The following is a 22,447-nucleotide window of genomic DNA, read 5'->3' as shown; positions in this document are numbered from 1 at the left end:
AAAAGTTTTAAGATCAAGATATCATATTTAGGGCAGACTAAATGGTATATTAAATGTGATAAGCTCTACATTCTCTTGAGACATGCTCATTAAACTTAAAAGAAGCTATTTGTAAAATCAAGATGCATTAGTAATGCTAAAGGGAAAGAATGTAAATATAATGGGGTATATTTGCCAACATTAAAAATAAAGTTCTTTTTCTAATTGCGAGCCATGTTAAAACATATCAGTACCTGCTCACCACTGCATGAGTAGCAGTAAGCAATTTATGCTTGAAGGTCTGGTACACAAAGGTGACGCATCTGATGGCAAGTGAAAATACATGCAAGTAATGGTTCACTTTTAATAAAGTTACTATAACTTAATGATTTTTTTCAAACAAATAGAATATGGATAGGAAAATAGTGAGTGTAAAAGGGAAAACTGTGCAGACACCACTGTAATATTTTTAATATGGAGAAGAACTAGTAGTGATGTCAATACTCTGAAATAGGGAATTGTCTCTTCTCTCTTTTTGGCATCATCAATATGGTTAGTTTATCAATTTTATTGATCTCAAAGATGTTAATTTGATATCACTAATTTTCATCAGTACTTTTAAAAATATTTGTTAATTTTCACTTTGTTTTTTTTGCTTTTTAGAACATCTTTATTGAGATATAACTAATATGTTAAAAACTGAATATATATAATGTGTACAATTTGGTTAGTTTGGACATATTCATATCCATGGGAAATCATAATACAGTCAAGGTAATAGAGCTACATATCACCTCTAATTTTCTTTGTGCCCCTTTGTTTTTGTTATAAGAACTCAAAGCAGATCTACCCTCAACAAAATTTTAATTACACAATGCAGTATGGTTAACTACAGGTACTATGTTGTATAACAGATCTCTAAAACATACACACCTTGCACACCTGAACCTTTTAAAATTGAAGTATACTCAATTTAGAAGATTAGCATAGTGATTCAGGATTGTTGTCAATTATATTCATTATAGATTATTACAAGATGGCTATTTCTCTGTGCTATCCAGTATATCTTTCTTGCTTACCTATTTTATACATAATCATTTGCTAATCCCGTACCCCTAATTTGTCCCTAACCCCTTCCCTCTCCATTTCAGTAAACATAAGTTTATTTCTGTATAAGTTTGTTTCTGTTTACAAATACATTCATTTGTATTTTTTTTCCACTCTAATTCATAACCAGTACAATATTTGTTTCTCTCTTTCTGACTTATGTAGTTAAGCATATATTCTTTAGGCCCATCCTAGTTGCTACAAATGATAGTATTTCATAGATAGATAGATGACTATATGTATAACATCTTAAACCAATAATTTGTTAATGGGTCCTTGGGTTGCCTGTCATATGCTGTGTCTATTATTAATAGTTCTCCTATGAACATTGTGATGCATGTTGCTTTTCAAATTAGCCTTTTTATTTTTCCGGATATTTACCAAGGAGTGGAATTGCTAGATCATATGGTAGTTCTATTTTCAGTTTTTTGAGGCACATCCATACTGTTTTTCACAGTGGCTGCACAATTTACATTTTCACCAACAGTATAGCAAAGTTTCTTTTTCTCCACAACCTCTCCAACATTTGTTATTTGTAAACTGTTTGATGATAGTCATTTTGACATGTTTGAGGTGATATCTCCTGGTGGTTTTGATGTGTATTTCTCTTTTCATGTGCCTGTTAGTATACTGCATGTCTTTTTTAGAAAAATGTCTATTCAGGTCTTCTGCCCATTTTTTATTGGGTGGCTTCTTTTATGACATTTGAAATGTTTGAATATTTTGTACATTAACTCTTTGTCAGTGGCATCATTTGCAAATATTTTCTCCCATTCTCTATGCTATCTATTCTTTGTGTCAATGGTTTCCTTTCCTATGCAAAAGCTTTTAAGTTTAATTAGGTCCTATTTGTTTATTTTTGCATTTATGTATTTTTCCTTAGGAGACTGAGCCAAGAAAAAATTTGTAATGATTTTTGTCAGTTTTCTACTTGTGTTCTCTTTTAGGAGTTTTATGGTTTTCATTCTCCCATTTGGGTCTTCAAACCATTTTGAATTTATTTTTGTACATGGTATGAGGTTATGTTCTAAACTCATCGTTTTCTCTGTTTTGTCCAATTTCCCCATACCACGTGTTGATGAAACCATTTATTCATTGTATATTCTTGCCTTCTTAGGTAATTGACTGTATGTGCATAGATTTACTTCTGAGCTCTCTTTTCTCTTCCATTGATCTCTGTGTCTGTTTAGTGCCAATATCATTCTGTCTTGATTACTGTAGATTTTTAGTATAATCTGAAGTCTGGCAGGATTTTATCTCCAGCTTTGTTCTTTTTACTCAAAATTGCTGTGGCAATTTGAGATCTTTTGTGGTTTCACACAAATTTTAGAATTATTTGTCCTATTCTATGAAAAATTTAATGGGCAGTTTTAAAGGGATGATGTGAAATTTGTAGATTGCTCTGGATAGTACAGATGTTTTAGCAATATTAATTCCAATCCATGAGCATAGGCTATCTTTCCATTTCTTTGTATCATCTTCTGTTTCCTTCATCAGTGTTTTAGAATTTTCAAAATATGAGCGTTTCACCTTCTTGGTAAAGTTTATTCCTAGATATTTTATTATTTTTGATGTGATTTTTGTTGTTGTTAGTTTCTAAATGATTTTTTGGGTTTTTTTTAGTTTCTTTTTTTTTTTTTGATGTTTCATTATTAATGTCTAGAAACAAATTAGATTTCTGAGTGTTGATCTTGTATCCTGTAACCTTGCTGAATTTATTTATTGGTTCTGATAGTTTGAGTGGAGACTTCAGGGTTCTCTGTGTAAAGTATCATTCCATCTATAAATAGTGACAGTTTTACCTCTTGCCTTCTAAGGTTAATACCTTTTCTTCCTGCCTCCCTCGCTCCCTTTCTTCCTCCCATTTTCCTCTCTCTTTCCCTCCTCCCTCCCTTCCTTTCTTCCTTCCTTTTTGTCTGGTTGATACATGTATAGGACTTCCAATAGATGTTAAATAGAAGTAGCAAGAGTGGATTCTTGTCCCGTTCCTGATCTTAGAGGAGATGCTTTCGTCTTTTCACCATTGAGTATTAGTTTGGCTGTATGTTTGTCATAAATGGCCTTTATTATATTGAGATATACTCAGCTATATACTAGCTAATATAAGTAATCTTCGATCCTTATTGTATATTTGCCTCTCCTTCTGGTATTTTCCCTTTCCTATGGATTCTTACTTCTTATCCATTTAAAGAAGACTCTTCAACATTTCTTTTAGGGAAGGTTTAGTATCGCTGAATTCTTTCAGTTTCTGGTTTTTCTGAGAAGTTCTTTATTTCTCTTTATTTATCATTCTAAATGATAATTATTGCTAATAGAGGATCTTGAGTGAAGATTTTTTTGTTTTGTTTTGTTTTTCCCTCTCAGCACTTTGAATATACTATGCTGCTTCCTGTGGCTTGCAAAGTTTGTGCAGATAGCCTTATGGAGGTTCCACTGTATTTAACTACTTTCCTCTTGCTGCTTTTATAATTCTGTCTTTAATTTTTGCCATTTTCTTTATGATATTCTTGATGTGGGACTGTTTGGGTTCGTTTCTGGGAGCTTGTGTGCTTCCTCTAGTTAGATATATGTTTCTTTCTTTAGATATGGAAAGATTTCAGCCATAATTTCTTCAAATACAGTTTCAATATCCTTCTTGTTCTCTCTTTGCTTGCTGAAACCCTACAGTACAAATGTTGGCATGTTAATGTTATCCCAGATATGCATTGTATCTCATGTTTTTTTAATTTATTTTATTTTTTTGTCATTCTGTCTGCTGCTCTTATTGAATGGTTTCCATCATTCTATCTTCTAGATCATTCATGTTTTGTTTTGTGTCATTTAGTCTGATGTTCATTGTTTCTAGGGGGCTTTATATCTCAGATATTTTATCACGTATTTTTGTTTTCTTTACATTTTCTAGGTCCTTGTTAAAATGATCTGTGTTTAGATCAATTCTCTTTCCTAATTCAATTACTATCTTTATTACCACTGTTTTGAATTCTTTGGTACATTATATATTTATGTTTCATTATTTAATTTTTTAGAGGTTGAGACTTTCTCCTTCAATTAAGAGTAGCTCCTCTGACTTTTCGTTTTGCTTAATTTTCTCTGTCTCTATGAATTTAGGTAAAGCAGTTATGTATCATGGCCTTGAAATTGGATCTTATGTGGGAGCATCCCTGTGTGGACTGTGTGTGCCCAAGGCCTTTGTGGGGAGGACTGGATTTGATGTGGATGCTTGTCACGTCTTCCCTCAAGATGCGCTGGCTGCTTTCCCCTGTAGGGGGAGTGGTGGTGATGGGGGAGCTGGAGCCTTTACAGGGCATGAGGCAGGCCTGCTTCAGTGGCCAGTAGCGGTTACTACCCTGAGAGGGGCTTCTCCCAATGGGTTCTTCCTCCCAAAGCTGGAATGGAAGCCCTCAGGGTCAGGCTTGAGCTGGCTCTGTTCCTTCTAAGTGTGTTTCTTTTTCTCCCCACACTGGGGAGAAAAGAAGGGAGTGCTGAAGCAAGTGAAACTTACGTGCTTACAGGGGTCCAGTGATATGCCTCTGCAGACATCTGTGGCTCCTCTCAGACGCAGCCCGTGGTCACTTCCTTTCTCCATTGTGGCTACCCAGATATACTGCCAGGCTGTGACATGGAGTGGACATGGACAGAGTGTTCTCTTGGCTTAAGCCAAGACAAGCCTCTCTCTCTCTCTCTCTCTCTCTCTCGCTCGCTCTTCCTCTCTCTTTCTCATACTAGGAGATCTCCATGGAAAACAGCTTCTTCTAACCCTACATGCATTAGAATTTTATCTGACTAAGAAATAACTATAAGATTTGAAGACTATTGAATAATTAGAAAAGGGAAATTATATGTGGGTGCTACAAGTGCACTGAATTATGCAAGCTCCTTTGCCATGATAAGGCTGAGATCATAAAGGGATTTTTTTTTTTTTGCCAATAACCTAACAGAAGCAGAAGATATTAGGAAGAGGTGGCAAGAACACACAGAAGAACTATACAAAAGAGGTCTTAATGACCCCAAAATCCATAATGATGTGATCACTCACCTAGAGCTGGACATTCTGGAATGTGAAGTCAAGTGGGTCTTAGGAAGCATTTCTATGAACAAAGCTAGTGGAAGTGATAGAATTCCAGCTGAGCTATTTCAAATCCTAAAAGACAATGCTGTTAAGGGGCTGCACTCAATATGTCAGCAAATTTGGAAAACTCAGCAGTGGCCACAGGACTGGAAAAATTCAGTTTTCATTCCAATCACAAATAAAGGCAGTGCCAGAGAATGTTCAAATTATTGTACAATTACACTCATTTCACATGATAGCAAAGTTATGCCTCAAAATCCTGCAAACTAGGCTTCAGCAGTACGTGAACTGAGAACTTCCAGATGGTCAAGCTGGGTTTAGTAAAGGCAGAGGAACCAAAAATCAAATTTCCAGTGTTCTTTGGATCACAGAGAAAGCAAAGGAATTCCAGAAAAAACATCTACCTTGTGGATCACAACAAGGTGATGTGGATCACATCAAACTGGAAAATTCTTAAAGAGATGGAATGCCAGACCACCTTACCTGTCTCCTGAGAAACTTGTATGCAGATCAAGAAGCAACAGTGAGAACCGGACATGGAAAAACTGACTGTTTCCAAATTGGGAAAGAAATATAACAAGGGTATATATTGTCCCCCTGCTTCTTTAATTTCTCTGTTAGAGTAAATCATATGAAATGCCAGGCTGAATGAAGCACAAGCTGGAAACAAGATTGCAGGGGGAAATATCAACAACCTCAAATATGCAGATGATACCACTCTAATGGCAGAAAGTGAAGAAGACTAACAAGTCTCTTGATGAGGGTGAAAGAAGAGAGTGAAAAGGTTGACTTGAAAATCAACATTGAAAAAGCTAAGATCATGGCATCTGATTCCATCACTTCATGGCAAATAGAGGGGGAAAAATGGAAACAGTGACATATTTTATTTTCTTGTTTCTAAAATCACTACAGACGGTGACCGCAACCATGAAATTAAAAGATGCTTGCTTCTTGGAAGCAAAGCTACAACAAACTTAGGCAGTGTAATAAAAAGCAGAGATGTCACTTTGTTGACAAAGATATGTCTAATCAAAGCTATGGCTTTTCCGGTAACATGTATGGATGTGAATGTTGGACCATAAAGAAGGCTGAGAGCTGAAGACTTGATACTGTCAAAAAGACTCTTGAGAGTCCCTTGAACAGCAAGGAGACCAAACCAGTCAATCCTAAAGGAAATCATCCCTGAATACTCATTGACAGGACTGATGCTGACATTTCAACTTTGGCCACCTGATGCAAAGAGCCAACTTATTGGACAAGATCTTAATGATGAAAAAGATTGAAGGCAAAAGGTGAAGTGAGCAGCAGAGGATGGAATGGTTGGATAACATCACCAACTCAATGGACATGAGTTTGAGCAAACTCTGGGAGATACTGGAGGATAGAGGAGCCTGGCAGGCTACAGTCCACAGGGTCACAAAGAGTTAGACACAACCTGGCAGCTGCATAAGAACAACAGATGCATAGTGGGTGGTCTGTGATGAAGAAACATATCAGTGACTGGAAATGTGGTGATCCAAGTTATGCAGCCACAAAACCTTGAGTAAAATTATCACCTACAATAATTCGGAAGGCATAATATAGACTTATTTAGCCTGTGTGTCTACTCATTGGCTCCCGGAGGCTTCTTTTGACACTGTACTATAAGAAAGATGATATCAGGAAATATTTGGCCATTTTATGAGTAGACATAAAAAGAGATTAAGTCATACATTGTAAACTTTTCAGAGTTTTAAAAGCCAACTCCTTTTCTCCACCCCAAACTAATAGTTGAACATAAAAACAAGAGCAATCCAGTGAGATTCCTCAGTTGAATTGCTTGACTTGAGTCTTGAAGTAAACATCAGATAAGGATGTTACCCACCCACACAATCCATTTGTTCCAGGTGGGCCCTTGGGGCATAGATTTAGCTGAAGGAAAGCCAGTGGGGCAAGAAAGGGCAGCCCAAAAAATTAGAGTTGAAATCTGTGTCTGAAAAAGAACTTTGGGTGTGGCTACTGGGACCTAAAGCTAACTGACAACAAAGATGAGATGCATTAAAGGTTTTTAAGGGAATTAAAATGCCAAAGAAACATTGAGTTTGGAATAAAAAATTCCTGTGACTGTTGAAAGAGTCTTAAAACAACATTAACATTAAACTTGGCAGGGATGGTGAAGGAATTTGATCTTTAGAGATTTGAAAGACTTTCGGAGATGTTTTGAGAATACTTAAAATGAAAGTTTCTATTGGTCAAGGAGGGTCTTCCTACTTACTCCCAAGAACATTACTGAATGTATTGCCCATAAGATGATCTAAACCTAGCAAAGGAAGGTCTGGGTTATAAATTTCTTTTAAACTCCTACTCCAGTAAATAAACAAATATAATCTTTTTTCTCCAGTAATTTTTCATTCCAAAAATAAAATGCATAATTAAATTAGTAACTATTATGTTAAGGTAAGCAACATTTTTTTAATTTATCTTCATAGTTCTGTATGTTTTAACAGTTGTCTTGAGTATGTGAACTTTACTGCAGTTGGCCTGTACTATAATTTTTGAAAGTAAATATGATATAATGTTTATAATAAATTTTCTATGAGAATTGATTTCAGATTATAATTCCTTCTAATCCTCCTGAGTTTTTGTCTCAAGGATATGAAGTGAGTGCATGGATATTTTATCTTTGTGTTGAGGGAGATTTATTGACAGAATCAAGGTTAGTGTATTAGAAAGTGTATTGCTAAATAAGAAGTTATTTTATGATACACTTGTTCAAGGACTGAATTTTTGAGAGCTAGATATTTCCTGACCTTAGGCAATTCCACCTATTTATAACCTCATCTTAGGATTTCTCTGCTGTGTTTAGTTATAGAACATTAAAATCATATTAAATATGGATAGTAGCCATGACTCAGATTTTATTTTCATGTGGGCATTTGAAATTTATATCTTGAGGTCATGAAGAAATGAGAAGAAAATGAGATACCAAGGACATGTTGATAGAGAGTAAAATAAAATAAAACTACAGTATAGAGTCAAACATGACTGAGCAACTAACAGGGGCTTCTCTGGTGGCTCAGATGGTAAAGAATCGGTCTGCAATGCAGGAGACTCAGGTTCAATACCTGGGTCAGGAAGATCCCCTGGAGAAGGGCATGGCAACCTACTCCAGTATTCTTGCCTGGAAAATCCTATGGACAGAGGAGCCTGGCAGTCTACAGTCCATGGAGTCGTATAGAGTCAGACTTGACAACATATTTATAAGTTAAATTTTTAAGGAGCTGAGTACTGAGATGAAAAATGAGAGCATTGTTTCCAGAAATATATTTTATGAAAACAAGTTTGGGGGTTGAAATAAATTGTATACTGAGCTGAAAAAATTCAACAGGTTTCTTAAAGGTATCTTGCAATGTGCTAATATACGTTGAGAGTCCAAAAAATTGTTGTTTGTGACATGTTGGGGTATTGTATGAAGAATTTTTATACCTTTGGCAACAAAACTCTTGTCAGTACAGACCTTTACCTCTAGTGTTTCAGGTTGCACTTTGGAAAATGATTCTACATATAGAAGCAGCAATTACAGAAAAATCTATGTGATGCTATCAGTGGAAATTAGCATTAACAGTGACTATCAAATATAACATGCCCTTTTTGAAAAAATTTTTCCTGATTTTATATTGAAATTATCTGATGCCAAGTACACATTCATAATTATGTTTTGGAAATATCAATTTAATTTTTCAAATTTAATTTTCTTTTTCTGACCACACTTTTGTTCTACCCATTTTGAACAAATATGCTTCTATTTAAAAATAATGAAGCACCTGTGAGTGATAAGTACCCCATGAAGTGAAAGAGTTAGTTGCTCAATCATGTCTGATTCTTTGCGACCCCATGGACTGTAGCCCACCAGGCTTCTCTGTCTATGGAATTCTCCAGGCAAGAATACTAGAGTGGGTTACCATTCCCTTCTCCAGTGGACCTTCCCCACCCAGGGATTGAACCCAGGTCTCCTGCATTGTAAGCGTATTCTTTACTCTCTGAGCCCCCATGGAAGCCCAAGTACCCTGTACTGCCATGCAATTTTAAAAGCACGATGGCATGTCTCAGACCTATGCAGATGTGGAGCAGAACAATGGCAGTAACTTGGAGACAATTACAACATCTGTGTTGTATGCATACTTAAAATGTTCTAGTGTAAATTGTAATACACATCCAGATGTTGGCCATGCTGTTTATTTCCCTGGACAAATAAAATGGCTGGATATCAAACATAACTCATGACACGAGGATAAGTGAATCGGAAATGTGTCAGAAATGGTATATTTGAAAGAACACTTGACCAGGCATCTAATTCCAACAAGATTGGACGAGTCATTTAATCTCCATGGATTTGCATAATAAGTAAGTTGTAAGAGATTTTCACTAAGATACCTACAATTCAAAAAGTTTATAGAAATCTTCAGTTGACTCACTTTTTAAAAATGAGATGACTATTATATTCTAGATATGTTTGTGTGTTGCCAGATGCTGGAGACTGGGTCAATGATAATTTTTATTTTATGATGTACTGCATCAAAAAATTGTATGCTTTTATCACAGCATAAAGATTTTTCTGCATCTTTCTACATTGTGATTGTATAGTTTACCCTAATTATTGTTTCTTTTGTAAATGTAATATCACAGTAACATTGTAAATTTATCATTGTCAGAGGGTTCATCTTGTGTTTATAATAAAACTTTGATAAAAGGTTCTGGTAAGTGTCACTGGTAGGAATAGAAAAAAATGGGTTTAAAGTTCATGAACTCTGTTCGGTATTTGAATTTATTTAAAACCTAAGAAGTTATTCTTGCCAGATGCTAATAACCAATACAGCAAGAATTACCTACACAGATCTAATACCGAGTTCAAAATTAATAGACATGCTCAGGCTTTTGTTTCCCTATTATTTTTACTGATCCTAGATATCCTTGACTTGGGCAGTGCTCAACCCTTTATAAAGCATTCTATCACCATCTAGTGTCAACAAACGGAAATTCACCATTTCAGTTAACCGATCTTTCCATTTATAAAATATTTGAAATTTGCGTGATTTTGATAGCATGAGCACTTCAAGTTTCAGTGCTTAAAACAGGCAATATGACTTTTTTATGATATAAATACATTATATAAAATGGCTTCTAATATTACTGGAGATAATACATTGTATTTAATATTCAACAGGAACATTTATTAAGAGATATTTATTTTTAAGTTACATAGAGGTATATAATAATCTACTTTTTAAATGCACTGAAATATATGGCATATGAAGTATCACACCTGAATGAACAATTCCTATACTAAAACTCACTCTACACTTTATGGTTTACTTCTACATTGTATGAGTGTTAGAACTCTTGTTGGTAAATTCAAAACCTTAGACGTTCACAGTTCTGCTTAATGTGTTAGAAATCTCCCATATTAGCTTGCACATGTTTTTGTTTAGTATTCAACCAGTATAGTCAATGCATCTAGTTACAATTCTTATCAGTTTGCATTCCATATCTTTATTAAATATACTTTAATTCATCTGCAACTTCTCATAATATTGAGAGAGTCATTTCCTAGGCAGGTTGATAAGAAGTCTAGGGGTCCCCAAGGAGAGAGGGTTCTGGAATTCTGAAGGAGAAAGAAAGCATAAACTTTTTCTTTTCTCTCTACATTCCTTAGGATTATATAACAATAATGTATCCCACCTGAGGACAGTCTCTGGATTAAACTTTCTGGCTAATTCTGTTATCTTAAAATGTAAATTATGGGAGTAGGTCTGTCTTTACAAGGATTATATAACAATAGTGTATCCTGCCTGAGGACAGTCTCTGAATTAAACTCTCTGGATTCTAATTCTGTTATCTTAAAATGTAAATTATGGGAGTAGGTCTGTCTTTACAAGGATTATAACAATAATGTATCCTGCCTGAAGGACAGTCTTGGGATTAAACCTTCTGGCTAATCCTGTTATCTGAGAGTATATAACTCCACTGCTAACACTAGCAAGGGGGTACTATTTCTGCCCCCTTCTGATGCCTATGTTAGAAGCTTTCTCTGTCTCCTTTATACTTTAATAAAACTTTATTACACAAAAGCTCTGAGCAATCAAGCCTTGTCTCTGGCCCCAGATTGAATTCTTCTCCTCCAGAGGCCAAGAATCCCGACCATCTTTTCGTGATTCAGCAAACAACCTTTCAATATGACACCTAAATGAAGTCCTGATTTGATTATTATTTTATGTTTCATTAGCAGTCAATCAGTAATTGTTCAATATTTACTCTGCAAAACACTCTCTTATAACCATTTGCCTGTCTCAAAATATCTTGGTCTTTTGTCTTTAGTCAGTGTTGCATACCATATAATCAATATTAAAAATTCAATATTAACCAAGTAGAAAACACACAATCAATGAGCTATTCAAAGGTGTATATTAGTAGCTTTATAAAAATTACAGGTAAAACTGAATATATTGTGTTAAGGGATAAGGTCATGTCCTTACTTTATTAAAGCCTTTTGATACTTAGGTCCTTTCAACAGCCACCAAAAAATACCAAAATATTCTATTACTTCTAATGATTATAAACCCACCTTGTTCATATTTTGATACCATGACTAAAGGAGTCATGCCAAAAAAAAAAAGAACAGTTCTATGCTAATAACATTTTATAACAACGGCAAACTGTGGACCTAACTCTATAAAGAGTGAGCTCGTCAGATCTCTTTGAAGCTGACTGTAACGTTCTGAGTTTATAAAATTTAAGCCTTCCTGGTGGGTCGGATGATAAAGGAAACCCAGGTTTGATCCCTGGGCTGGGACAATCCCCTGGTGAAGGAAATGGCAACCCACTCCAATATTCTTGCCTGGGAAATCCCACAGACAGCGGAGCCTATTGGGCTACAGTCCCTGGAGTCACAAAGAGTCAGCCACAGCCGAATGACTAACATACACAACCTCTGATCACCTGCCACTTCTATTAATTTGTACATAGGAGGACAATGTTGAAGTAGCTTAAATACCGATTAGAAGCTCATTCCCTGTAAATTTACTTCTCTGTTGTAGGCCTCTTTCCTGAAATCCAGACTCACAATCAAACTGTCTAATCTTCATTTTCACTAGGCATTTCACACAATGCACACATTTAAAATTAAACTCAACTTCCTCCCTCATTGTCTGTCCTTTCTGTCTTTTCCATTTTAGTTGCTAGGAATTATGTAACACCTTCAGGAGTTGCATAATCCCCAAATCTTCACCCCTTTCTTCTGTCACACCCCAGACCCAATGGCAACTTTCAAATTCAAATCTTACGCCCTACCACCTTGGCTTCAACTGCTTGCAACAGACTCCTAACCCATTTCCCTGTTTTAATCCTTTCCCTTCTCCATAGTCTCAATTCAATGAAGCAGCTAGAATAATCCTTTCAAAACACTGGTTTACTTTTTAAAATATTCAGTGACTCCCCACAGCACTTAGTGAAAGGCAAACATTTTTACAGTGGTCCACATAGCTCTGCACAGCCTTCTCCCACATTACCTGTCAGACATCACCTACTAATTCTCTTCCTCTCTCAACCTTTCCCAAACACGCTAGCCTCCTACTTCTTTGAAGGCACCATGGTTGCTCATATGCATTGCCTTTACCATTTCAGTTACCAGAACCACTCTTGGCTCAGCACCTCTTGGTCCCTTCCTTCTGCTGTGACACTGCTTAAAACGTCATCTTCAATAGAGATTTTCTCCAGCAGTCTATCTACAAGTCCTCAGTCCACCCCCGATGTTCATTACTCTCTGCCTTACCTTCCTTCACAGTGCTTATCACCATTAACATACCATTTATGGTACTCTTGTTGTTTTTATTTAAACCTTAAGAACATACACACTTTTAAACTTGCATACACTGCAATATTTCTAGTACATAGAACAGTGTCTGGCACTTAATATAATGGCTGAATGAATGAACAAATGCTACCAGCTTTTACCTCGAAAATGTTTTGGATTGATTTCAACCTAGAATTACAAAACTTTGGGGCAAATTCAGTCGATTTAATTTATTTTTTAAAATAAACACTGAAGATTATGATCTGATGTTACAAACATTTACCGTAATACCCTCTATCCAGAACACCAAGGTATCTCTGTGAAATAATTCATAAGAAACAGAAAAGCAAACCTGTCCTCCAAGCAAATAATATGTTTCCTTCACTTTCCATTATTGTTTCTAACTGAACACTTGGCTTTCCACCAACAAAATACACAGTATCCTGTTTCATATGTAAAAGCCTTTTAAGCCTGGCAATAGTAGTTTAAGGTAGGATGTGCTGTGGCATGTTGCAGTGCTGTGGCATGTTGCAGTGGAATGTAAATGTGTACACCTGATCAGGAAGAAGTCAAAACATGACTTACTTGTTCCTGCGGTGTTCTGAGCATCATCTTAATGTTTCATAGTAGCATACTGAGGATGAATGAGAAAACAAGTGTGTGTGTGGTGGTGGTGGGGCTTTAGTTTTCTTTCTTGCGTGCTTTCTCCCTCTCATTCTCTTGTGAGTAATACATCATGCACAGTAAATACTTTTTTTGACATATAGACATAATAAAGCACCAGAACTGTTAATGAATTGTTAGATATAAAGAGGAAAGACCATTTGCCTCTTTATACATAGATTGATATGAAGAGAATGACTATCTCTACAATATTGAGTCTTCATATGTATGTAATAGTCTATGTCTTTCATTACTTCGTCTTTTGTATACTTTGTGATAATTATATAAGTTACAAGTTGAATTAGAACTAATCAAGACAAAGGAAAACATTGTAATATATAAGGATATTTAGTACATTTAGCTTATAAGCTTTTATTCACTCATATCATCGCTAAAGTACCGCATTTCTTTCTGTGCTTAAGATTTGGGGGTATAAATACAAAGCATATATATTTACTAATATCAAAGACAACCTAAATAAACCTTTGAAAAAACCTTCAATTTCCTCTCTGAAAACTAGAAATTTTATGTGTTTATCAAAATAAAGTCAAATTTTGCTTGATAATTTTTAGGAGGGTTGCACTTTTTTAACTATTTTTTTTGTTTTATTGAAATATAATTGATACACAGCTCTGAATAAGTTTAAGGTATAAGCATGATAATTTGATTTACATATATCATGAAATTGATTACCACAATAAGTTAAGGTAATTTTCATCATCTTGCAAAGAGACAAAAGAGAGGAAAACAAATTTTCTTTTTCTTCAGATGAGAACTCTAAGGACCTAATATCTTGTAAAGTGTCATATTTACCATCAGTTCAGTTCAGTCACTCAGTCGTGTCCGACTCTTTGCAACCGCATGGACTGCAGCATGCCAGGCTTCCCTGTCTATCACCAACTCCCACAGCTTACTCAAACTCATGTCCATTAAGTCGGTGATGCCATCCAACCATCTCATCCTCTGTCATCCCCTTCTCCTCCTGCCTTCAATCTTTCCCAGCATCAAGGTCTTTTCAAATGAGTCAGCTTTTTGCATCAGGTGGCCAAAGTATTAGAGTTTCAGCTTCAACATTAGTCCTTCCAATGAACATTCAGGACTGATTTCCTTTAGGATGGACTGATTGGATCGCCTTGTAGTCCAAAGGACTCTCAAGAGTCTTCTCCAACACCACAATTCAAAAGCATGAATTCTTCTGTGCTCAGCTTTCTTTATAGTGCCGCTTTCAGATCCATATATGACTACTGGAAAAACCATAGCCTTGACTAGACGGAACTTTGTTGGCAAAGTAATGTCTCTGCTTTTTAAGATGCTGTCTAGATTGGTCATAACTTTTCTTTCAAGAAGTAAGCGTCTTTTTATTTCATGGCTGAAGTCACCATCTGCAGTAATTTTGGAGCCCCCCAAAATAAAATCTGCCACTGTTTCCACTGTTTATCCATCTACTTGCCATGAAGTGATGGGACCAGATGCCATGGTCTTTGTTTTCTGAATGTTGAGCTTTAAGCCAACTTTTTCACTCTCCTCTTTCACTTTCATCAAGAGGCTCTTTAGTTCTTCTTCACTTTCTGCCATAAGGGTGGTGTCATCTGCATATCTGAGGTTACTGATATTTCTCCTGGCAATCTTGATTCCAGCTTGTGCTTCCTCCAGCCCAGCGTTTCTCATGATGTACTCTGCATATAAGTTAAATAAGCACGGTGACAATATACAGCCTTGACATACTCATTTTCCTATTTGGAACCAGTCCATTCCACGTCCAGTTCTAACTGTTGCTTTCTGTCCTGCATACAGATTTCTCAAGAGGCAGGTCAGGTGGTCTGGTATTCTCATCTCTTTCAGAATTTTCCACAGTTTATTGTGATCCACAGAGTCAAAGGCTTTGGCATAGTCAATAAAGCAGAAATAGATGTTTTTCTCGAAGAAGGAAATGGCAGCCCACTCCAGTATTCTTGCCTGGAGAATCCCAGGGACAGAGGATCCTGGTGGGCTGCTGTCTATGGGGTCGCACAGAGTTGGACACAACTGAAACGACTTAGCAGCAGTAGATGTTTTTCTGGAACTCTCTTCCTTTTTAGATGATCCAGCAGATGTTGGCAATTTGATCTCTGGTTCCTCTGCTTTTTCTAAAACCAGCTTGAACATCTAGAAGTTCACGGTTCACATATTGTTGAAGCCTGGCTTGGAGAATTTTGAACATTACTTTGCTAGCGTGTGAGATGAGTGCAATTGTGTGGTAGTTTGAGCATTCTTTAGCATTGCCTTTCTTAGGGATTAGAATGAAAACTGACTTTTCCCAGCCCTGTGGCCTCTGCTGAGTCTTCCAAATTTGGTGGCATATTGAGTGCATATTTATCGTAGAGCAATGTTAACTACAGTCATTATGTTGTATGTTATATTGTGGATCATTTTGTTAGGAAAAAAATGCAGTGCTATATTTTTCATTGACTGGAAATCAATGAAAGTAAATGAAAGTAAATCAGAAGTTCTGATTCATTTCACTCTTACTGAGATTCAGAATTGTGAGTAGGCTGAACAGATCCATTAAATAACTATATCTCCCCTTTGCTTGCCATCTCAACAACATTAGTAATTTAAATGAAACCTGATATTCTAGAGATTGACTTTACATGTATCCGATCTAAAACAGAAATGTACGTGAAGATATTATTCCTTCTAAAATCTTTATGGGAAAATGTCACGCGAGTGTATGCTCCTTGGTTCTGTCTCGTCACAGCAAAGATTTAGAGTGACAGACATTAGAGCCCTCGGCGGGTCACAGCTCTCGGGTCTTGGACAGACCATGTTATAGCTCTTAGACAAATCAGTGTTACAGCTCTATTTTATTTAGATAATAGCAGGAAAATCCATCCTTGAAGCATGAGGGCCTGCCGACTGCCGACCCAAAAACAAGAAGAGAAGAACGCCCCAGCGCGCGGGAGAGAGAAAAAGGGAGAGAGCACGCTTTGGCTCTGCTTTTTTTATGTGTTTTTTTTTCCTCCCTCTGAGCCTGCCCTATGTTAATTGGGCTTAGTCGGGAGTGCTGTTCTACCCGAAGTTCTCACTCCGGTCCTCGGACCTTCCTTTGACGGACCTTCCTTTGACTTTCCTTTGTTCCATTTTCACGGGCTTTTCCCTTCCTTTCTTTTAGCCACCACCATTTTGGACTCCTGTTTCCTATTCTAACTACCTAACATTCCCCCCTCAAGAGATGGGAGGCCCAATTCTTTGAGAATAGGGGCGTCGAGGTCATTCTGGGTACTTCCTGCTGAATTGGGACGGCGGAGGGTATGGGCCTCCCTCTCTTGCTACTCTCAGGCCTCAGAGTCCTCATAGCGGTGTCCATCTAAGAGTGAGTGATATTTTCCATGGTCGGCTGTAGTTTTATATCTTAGTTGAACTGGCACTGCATGTTGTAGCTTGTTGACCTGAGCAGGGATAAAACAGGTTAGACAATTGATAATATATGGAGTAATCATAAGCAGCATCAATATGGCATAACAAGGACTAGTAGGGGCATTAGCCAACTCTCAATTCCCATTGCCAGGATGGCTCAAGTCCCTCCTTGTTCAGGGATTAGAAGATTTATCTCTTGTCTGTTTTTGCATATAATCTCTGTCAAGCTGTGTTGGCTCTTTAGAGCTATCTTGAGAAATCTTATCTCCAGAAACCAGATTTGGGGGGTTTTCATTAGAATGACACTCATTTGTAGTCCTGAATAGGTATCTGAGATCTCTCAGGGGCTCACAGGTGTATTGAGTGTCTGTCCTCTTCTGTTTTTTCCACGGCTTGACTCACGAGTAGTCAATCCAGGAGTCATGTCCTGGTACCTTGACTGCCGTGGGGGTAGAAAGTATTACAGGGTAGGGGCCCTTACATGTGGGCTCGAGTTGAGCCTTTGGGGACCCATCTTTCCAGACTTTAATTAGGACTTGTGTCCCTGGAGCATACAGTGGTGACTCCTTAGAAACTTTTGGGTCCTGCTTCACACCCCACAAGCGTAGATCCTGTTGGAATTGCACAGTGGCCATGGTGTAAGACTGGAGGGTCTGAACCTCTGAATCTAGGAAGAGGTCATTGACATAAACAAAAGGTCTCCCATATAGCATCTCATAAGGACTAAGACCAACCTGTTCCTTAGGGGCAATACGGGTGCGGAGGAGGGCTATTGGTAAAGCCTCCTTCTATCTCAGGGAGGTCTTTTGGGTTATCTTTTTTATCACTGATTTTAAGAATTGGTTGGCTCTTTCTACTTTTCCTGAAGACTGAGGCCTCCAAGCCCAATGGAGATAATAAGTAATGCCCAATTCTTTAGAGACCCCTATTAGGTCATTGTTCTGTAATGCTGTTCTCTTAGCTGCCTGATCAGCTGTTTGGTTTCCTCGTGCAACTTCCATGCTCCCTTTTTGGTGCCCTTTACAGTGGGAGACTGAAACCTCAGTAGGCAGATGGACTGCCTCCAAGAGTCTAAGAATTTGATCACCATATTTGACTGGGGACCCTTGAGTGGTCAAGTGGCCCCTTTCTTTCCAAATAGCAGCATGTGCATGTAGCACCAGAAAGGCATACTTGGAATCAGTGTAAATGGCTATTCTTTTTCCTTTTCCCAGCTCTAAAGCTCGAGTCAGGGCTATGAGCTCAGCTAATTGGGCTGAAGTACCTGGTGGCAGAGGCTTAGCCTCTATGGCCTCAAAATTGGAGACTACTGCATACCTGGCTCTTTTCTTTCCATCTAAGACAAAGCTGCTTCCATCAGTGTACCAGATTTCCTCAGGATTGGTCAGAGGATCTTCCGACAATCCGTCTTGGGGTTTTGTCCAGTGGTCCAAGGTTTCTAGACAAGAGTGAAAGGGGGTAGGCAGGAGGGTGACTGGATTAAGAACCTCACAAGGGGATATAGTGAGGCCTGGATTTTTCATCAGCATTACTTGATATCTGAGGATTCTTTGATCAGACATCCATAAATGGCCTCTCCCATTTAGCAGTTGTTTTACTTGGTGGCTGGTAAAAATAGTTAGTTTACCCCCAAAGGAGAGTTTTAAAGCATCTTCTATCATGATTGCAATAGCTGCAAAATTTTAAGGCAGGGGGCCAGCCTCGGGCGGTTGGATCAAGCCTCTTGGATAAGTAAGCTTACAGGCTGGGGCTCAGATCCCAACCTTTGAGTTAACACTTCCAAGGCTATTCCCTCTCTTTCACGGACACAAAGTTGGAATGCTTTTTCTGGGTCTGGCAACTTCAAGGCAGGTGCCTGAGTTAAGGCTTGTTTTGGTGTAGCCTCTGCCTTCTTTTGAGGAGTTCCCCACAGGAAACTGGTGGGAAAATATTTGTCCACCCCACGGCAGTCCAGCAACAAAGAAACGCTTGAGTGAATCTTTTAGTAGTTGCTTTTTCTGTAGCACCCAAAATGGTACATGTTTGGGAGGAGAAGGCTCCGGAGTAGGAGATCAGGATAGAGTAGGTAGCCCCTGTGTCAACCAAGAAGTTTTTGGACCTACCTGCCACATCCAGTTGCACCCTTGGCTCCAGCCCCATGATGGTTATCTGTGACAGGCGGGCTGGCTGGAGCGGGCTGCTTTAGTCCTCTTGAACCGTCATGAGGGAAGGCTTGGCGCTTGACCTTGAGGCTCTTGGGTCCCGAGGGCAGAGTGCCGCTCAATGTCCCAGTTGATGGCATTTGTGGCAAGCCATTCTAGGAGACTTGTCACGGTTTGGACACTCTTTGGCCCAATGCCCCGCCTGTCTACAGATTAGGCATTTGTCTTGTGCCTTGTCCTTCAAGGAGTCAGGGTTTGCCATAGGGCTTCCCTGGAGGGTGGCCAGCATCTGGGCATGCCTTGTCTCTTTCCTTCTCTCCCTCTCCTGGGCCTTGGCCTCCTTTTCTTGTTCTCTGTTATAAAAGGTATTAGTGGCTGTCTGGATCATCTCATCTAAAGAGGCAGCAGGGTCTTGCTGCTGTAGCTGTTGTAACTTAATTCTGATATCTGATGCACATTGGGACAGGAATTTGTCCTTTAAAATCACCTGTCCCTCATAAGAGTCTAAGCCCAGATTGGTAAACTTTTGGAGGGCCTCTTTTAGCCCTTCCAGAAAGGCAATGTTGTTTTCGTTGGGTTTCTGAGTTATTGCTGGCACTGGGCACAGTCCCACAAGTAATAGGCTTCCTTTAATTTTTATGGGTGGACTTCCTTAGGGGTGAGTCTTTTTGAAGCTTATCCTACCCAGTACTGTTGCAACCTGAGAGCCAGGCGTCCCTGGGTCAGGGTGCAGATCCCCAGGCAGGCCGAGGCGTGACAGCCTCCTAGGAGATCGAATCCCTGGGCAGATCGAGGCGTGACGGCCTGCCGAGAATTGAGTCCCTGGGCAGGTCGAGGCGTGATGACCTCCTGGGATCCCCGGGACTAGCGGATCCTCGAGCATGTTGAGGCGTGACAACCTCTTGAGGACCAGATACCTAGGCAGGTCAAGGCGTGATGACCTCCTGGGACCCCGGGGCTGGAGTTGGGCATCCCCAAAACCTCCAGCGTGACCAGTGCTGAGTAGGATTAACGGGTTGTAATCTTAACTCATTGCTGGTTTGCCCACTGTGGAAGGGAATAGATATCATGATGTAAGCTCATCCTACCTAGTACTGTTGCAACCTGAGAGCTAGGCATCCCTGGGTCAAGGTGCAGATCCCCAGGCAGGCTGAGGTGTGACAGCCTCCTAGAGATCGAATCCCAGGGCAGGTCGAGGCGTGACGGCCTGCCGAGAATTGAGTCCCTGGGCAGGTCGAGGCGTGACGACCTCCTGGGATCCCCGGGACTAGCGGATCCCCGAGCAGGCTGAGGCGTGACAATCTCTCGAGGACCAGATCCCTAAGCAGGTCAAGGCGTGATGACCTCCTGGGACCCCCGGGCTGGAGTTGGGCGTCCCCAAGATCTCCAGCGTGACCAGTACTAGGTAGGATTAAGGGGTTTGGGACCAAACGGCCTACAGGGCTCCCAAAGTGGCAAACATTATCCCTGGAAGCCCAATTGCCTTTGAAGGGATGCCAACTGATGGACTTCTGGCAGGCATTGTGTGCCTGTCGCCCGCCCTAGCGGGTTCACTGAAAGATGCTGATGTTGCACGTTGTAGGAAACATGGAAGATGAAAGCCTGAATATCTAGAGGGATTAGATATTACACAGTATTTCCCTCCAGAAGATTGTAGAGGCGCCCAGATGGGGCTGAGGAAAGGATCATGAAAACAGGAGGGAAGGAGGCAGAGCACAGGCTTTGAAAGAATGACATAGCACAGGGGCATAACGTAAACCGCTTAAAATCAATTGGGTCCAAGATGACAAGTCAAATTTAAGTAAACCTTAAACCCCAAACTGTAAGCCAAAAGACACACCCAGAGGTAGCAGGACAGTTCTAAGGTACTGTTAAAAGAGGGAGGAGTGGGTGGTTCCCCAATGGTTGGGGTGATCCGCCCACTCATTAGCATATGAATTCACCCGGCTCACAAAGCCTAGCCAGGCAGTATTCCGAATTCCATAGCTGGAGCCTTTGCCCTCAGCAATGGCCTACACCCTTAAGTGTGGGCTTCTCTCTGAATCCTAACAAATCCGCACCTCTTACTTATCACTTTGTCTCTCACTGAATTTTTGCAATAAGACATCAGAGCCTGAGCTTTATGGGTTTGGGCCGGGCTTGAGTCCCAGGAGAGAGCTGAAGGACAGGAGGAAAAAGCAGTGGGAAAAACGTGCCAAGGGATCCCCTTCATGGTGTGCTGAAAATCTGCTAAGTACCTGACCTGTGTTCCGTTTTTATTGGCCTGATCCTTGGCATAGGGAAGAGTAAGGACAGAAGAACCCTTGCCGGCTTGGGTAACAGCTGCTGGGGCCCAGCAGAGAGTGCGTTTGGGACATACTGAGGAGTAACCTCTCCAGAGTCCCTCAATTGTGCTCACTGCCGCCCATCTGTTCACCGGGTGTTCGAGGAAACAAGAAACGAGAGGTTGTAAAGGAATTAAGATTTTGTTAGGCATGTCCCTCCAGCCATAGGAGCGAGGACCTCCTACCTTAACCGGAGGTCTTCTGGAATCTGAGACTGAGCCGTGTGAGCTTTCTGTTGTCCCAGTCTCCAGCACGGTGGGCCTCTTGCGCTGGGTTTTCTTAGGGTTCCGCTTCTACCGCGGAAGCTTTCAGTGAGTTGGGCGTCTGCTGTGCTTGGCCTCCTCCTTGCGGGAGCCGCGCTGCCAAGGCTGTTTCAGTCAGGTTTTATCCGAGTCACGGCACCATAAATGTCACGCGAGTGTATGCTCCTCGGTTCTTGTCACGTCACAACAAAGATTTGGAGTGACAGACATTAGAGCCCTCGGCGGCTCTCGGGTCTTGGACAGACCATGTTATAGCTCTTAGACAAATCAGTGTTACAGCTCTATTTTATTTAGATAATAGCAGGAAAATCCATCCTTGAAGCATGAGGGCCTGCCGACCGTCAACCCAAAAACACGAAGAGAAGAACGCCCCAGCGCGCAGGAGAGAGAAAAAGGGAGAGAGAGCGCTTTGGCTCTGCTTTTTTTATGTTTTTTTTCCTCTCCCTGAGCCTGCCCTATGTAAATTTAGCTTAGCCAAGAGTGCTCTTCTACCCGAAGTTCTCACTCCGGTCCTCGGACCTTCCTTTGACCTTCCTTTGTTCCATTTTCACGGGCTTTTCCCTTCCTTTCTTTTAGCCACCGCCATTTTGGACTCCTGCTTTCTATTCTAACTACCTAACAGAAAATAACACAAGATTAAAAGTAATATTTAATTACAGACATATAAATATTTTGAA

General features: G+C 39.6%; 1 protein-coding gene and 1 long non-coding RNA gene across 13 annotated transcripts in view; one reads left to right on the top strand and one right to left on the bottom strand.

Annotated features, from left to right (window-relative positions):
* The window catches only part of LOC145524398 (uncharacterized), a 1,208,145-nt gene that overhangs the window by 695,339 nt on the left and 490,359 nt on the right, over positions 1–22,447 (top strand). The gene's annotated exons all lie outside the window — the stretch shown is intronic.
* Positions 16,471–21,942, bottom strand: LOC145524400 (uncharacterized). Its single transcript, XR_014067482.1, has 3 exons — positions 21,693–21,942; positions 18,360–18,480; positions 16,471–17,074 (listed from the first exon to the last, which is right to left on the bottom strand). It is a non-coding gene; the product is annotated as an uncharacterized LOC145524400 (long non-coding RNA).

Source organism: Giraffa tippelskirchi, chromosome 10, assembly GCF_054371585.1.
Source record: "Giraffa tippelskirchi isolate mGirTip1 chromosome 10, T2T-mGirTip1v1.2.pri, whole genome shotgun sequence".
In the NCBI taxonomy this organism is placed as follows: Eukaryota; Metazoa; Chordata; class Mammalia; order Artiodactyla; family Giraffidae; genus Giraffa; species Giraffa tippelskirchi.
The sequence above is the reverse complement of the archived record's forward strand: the minus strand, read 5'-3'. Positions and strand labels throughout refer to the sequence as shown.